The following is a 2,500-nucleotide window of genomic DNA, read 5'->3' on the forward strand; positions in this document are numbered from 1 at the left end:
GAAGAAGTAAAAGAGGTCTAAAGTTAATGTTTTCGAGCACCTACAGCCAAACCACACTGGACATGCCCAATCTCGTCTGATATTGGAAGCTATGCAGTGTTTGGCCTGGTTTGTACTTGGATGGGAGACCACCTGGGAATACCAGGTGCTGTAGCTAATTTTATACTGCCATAACATTCTTTTCTAGAACATTTTACATTAAATTTTTTCAACGTATCAATGAATTTACTTGAGTTAAGAAGTAAAAGAGGTCTAAAGTTAATGTTTTTGAGCACCTACAGCCAAACCATACTGGACATGCCCAATCTCATCTGATCTTGGAAGCTATGCAGTGATGGAACTGTTTAGTACTTGGATAGGAGATCACCTAGTTATCCCAGGTGCTGTAGGTAATTTTATACTGCCATAACATTCTTTTCTATTACATTTTAAATTTAATTTTTTCAACTTATCAATGAATTTACTTGAGTTAAGAAGTAAAAGAGGTCTAAAGTTAATGGTTTTGAGCACCTACAGCCAAACCACACTGGACATGCCCAATCTCGTCTGATATTGGAAGCTATGCAGTGTTGGGCTTGGATAGTACTTGGATGGGAGACCACCTAGGAATCCCTGGTGCTGTAGGTAATTTTATATAGCCATAACATTCTTTTTCTATTAAATTTTACATTTAATTTTTTCAACTTATCAATGAATTTACTTGAGTTAAGAAGTAAAAGATGTCTAAAGTTAATGTTTTTGAACACCTACAGTCAAACCACACTGGACATGCCCAATCTCATCTGATCTTGGAAGCTATGCAGTGTTTGGCCTGGTTTGTACTTGGATGGGAGACCACCTGGGAATACCAGGTGCTGTAGCTAATTTTATACTGCCATAACATTCTTTTCTAGAACATTTTACATTTAATTTTTTCAACGTATCAATGAATTTACTTGAGTTAAGAAGTAAAAGAGGTCTAAAGTTAATGTTTTTGAGCACCTACAGCCAAACCATACTGGACATGCCCAATCTCATCTGATCTTGGAAGCTATGCAGTGTTGGGCCTGGTTAGTACTTGGATGGGAGACCACCTGGGAATACCAGGTGCTGTAGGTAATTTTATACTGCCATAACATTCTTTTCTATTACATTTTACATTTAATTTTTTCAACTTATTAATGAATTTACTTGAGTTAAGAAGTAATAGAGGTCTAAAGTTAATGCTTTTGCGCTCCTACAGCCAAACCACACTGGACATGCCCAATCTTGTCTGATCTTGGAAGCTATGCAGTGTTGGGCATGGTTAGTACTTGGATGGGAGACCACCTGGGAATACCAGGAGCTGTAGGTAATTTTATACTGCCATAACATTCTTTTCTATTATATTTTACATTTAATTTTACAACTTATCATTGAATTTACTTGAGTTAAGAAGTAAAAGAGGTCTAAAGTTAATGTTTTTGAGCACCTACAGCCAAACCACACTGGACATGCCCAATCTCGTCTGATCTTGGAAGCTATGCAGTGTTGGGCCTGGTTAGTACTTGGATGGGAGACCACCTGGGAATACCAGGTGCTGTAGGTAATTTTATACTGCCATAATGTTCTTTTCTATTACATTTTACATTTAATTATTTCAACTTATCAATGAATTTACTTGAGTTAAGAAGTAATAGCGGTATAAATTTAATGCTTTTGGGCACCTACAGCCAAACCACACTGGACATGCCCAATCTCATCTGATCTTGGAAACTATGCAGTGTTGGGCCTGGTTAGTACTTGGATGGGAGACCACCTGGGAATACCAGGTGCTGTAGGTAATTTTATACTGCCATAACATTCTTTTCTATTACATTTTACATTTAATTTTTTCAACTTATCAATGAATTTACTTGAGTTAAGAAGTAAAAGAGGTCTAAAGTTAATGGTTTTGAGCACCTACAGCCAAACCACACTGGACATGCCCAATCTCATCTGATCTTGGAAGCTATGCAGTGTTGGGACTGGTTTGTACTTGGATGGGAGACTACCTAGGAATCCCAGGTTCTGTAGGTAATTTTATACTGCCATAACATTCTTTTCTATTACATTTTACATTTAATTTTTTCAACTTATCAATGAATTTACTTGAGTAAAGAAGTAAAAGAGGTCTAAAGTTAATGTCTTTGAGCACCTACAGCCAAACCACACTGGACATGCCCAATCTCGTCTGATATTGGAAGATATGCAGTGTTGGGCCTGGATAGTACTTGGATGGGAGACCACCTAGAAATCCCTGGTGCTGTAGGTAATTTTATATAGCCATAACATTCTTTTCTATTACATTTTACATTTAATTTTTTCAACTTATCAATGAATTTACTTGAGTAAAGAAGTAAACGAGGTCTAAAGTTAATTTCTTTGAGTACTTACAGCCAAACCACACTGAACATGCCCAATCTCGTCTGATATTGGAAGCTATGCAGTGTTGGGCCTGGTTAGTACTTGGATGGGAGACCACCTGGGAATACCATGAGCT

General features: G+C 37.3%; 3 non-coding genes and 7 pseudogenes across 3 annotated transcripts; all 10 read left to right on the forward strand.

Annotated features, from left to right (window-relative positions):
* Positions 1–38: 38 nt before the first annotated feature.
* LOC148440947 (5S ribosomal RNA) lies at positions 39–157 on the forward strand (annotated as a pseudogene).
* Positions 158–508: 351 nt separating this feature from the next.
* LOC148440948 (5S ribosomal RNA) lies at positions 509–627 on the forward strand (annotated as a pseudogene).
* Positions 628–744: 117 nt separating this feature from the next.
* On the forward strand, positions 745–863 carry LOC148440949 (5S ribosomal RNA; annotated as a pseudogene).
* Positions 864–979: 116 nt separating this feature from the next.
* On the forward strand, positions 980–1,098 carry LOC148440950 (5S ribosomal RNA). Its single transcript, XR_015876095.1, has one exon. It is a non-coding gene; the product is annotated as a 5S ribosomal RNA (ribosomal RNA).
* A 116-nt stretch (positions 1,099–1,214) lies between these two features.
* On the forward strand, positions 1,215–1,333 carry LOC148440951 (5S ribosomal RNA; annotated as a pseudogene).
* A 115-nt stretch (positions 1,334–1,448) lies between these two features.
* On the forward strand, positions 1,449–1,567 carry LOC148440952 (5S ribosomal RNA). The gene has a single exon (XR_015875995.1). It is a non-coding gene; the product is annotated as a 5S ribosomal RNA (ribosomal RNA).
* Positions 1,568–1,683: 116 nt separating this feature from the next.
* LOC148440953 (5S ribosomal RNA) lies at positions 1,684–1,802 on the forward strand. Its single transcript, XR_015875944.1, has one exon. It is a non-coding gene; the product is annotated as a 5S ribosomal RNA (ribosomal RNA).
* Positions 1,803–1,918: 116 nt separating this feature from the next.
* Positions 1,919–2,037, forward strand: LOC148440954 (5S ribosomal RNA; annotated as a pseudogene).
* A 116-nt stretch (positions 2,038–2,153) lies between these two features.
* On the forward strand, positions 2,154–2,272 carry LOC148440955 (5S ribosomal RNA; annotated as a pseudogene).
* A 116-nt stretch (positions 2,273–2,388) lies between these two features.
* The window catches only part of LOC148440956 (5S ribosomal RNA), a 119-nt pseudogene continuing 7 nt past the window's right edge, over positions 2,389–2,500 (forward strand).

The sequence above is a fragment of the Taudactylus pleione genome, unplaced genomic scaffold (genome assembly GCF_031769625.1).
Source record: "Taudactylus pleione unplaced genomic scaffold, aTauple2 ptg001666l, whole genome shotgun sequence".
NCBI classification, from domain to species: Eukaryota; Metazoa; Chordata; class Amphibia; order Anura; family Myobatrachidae; genus Taudactylus; species Taudactylus pleione.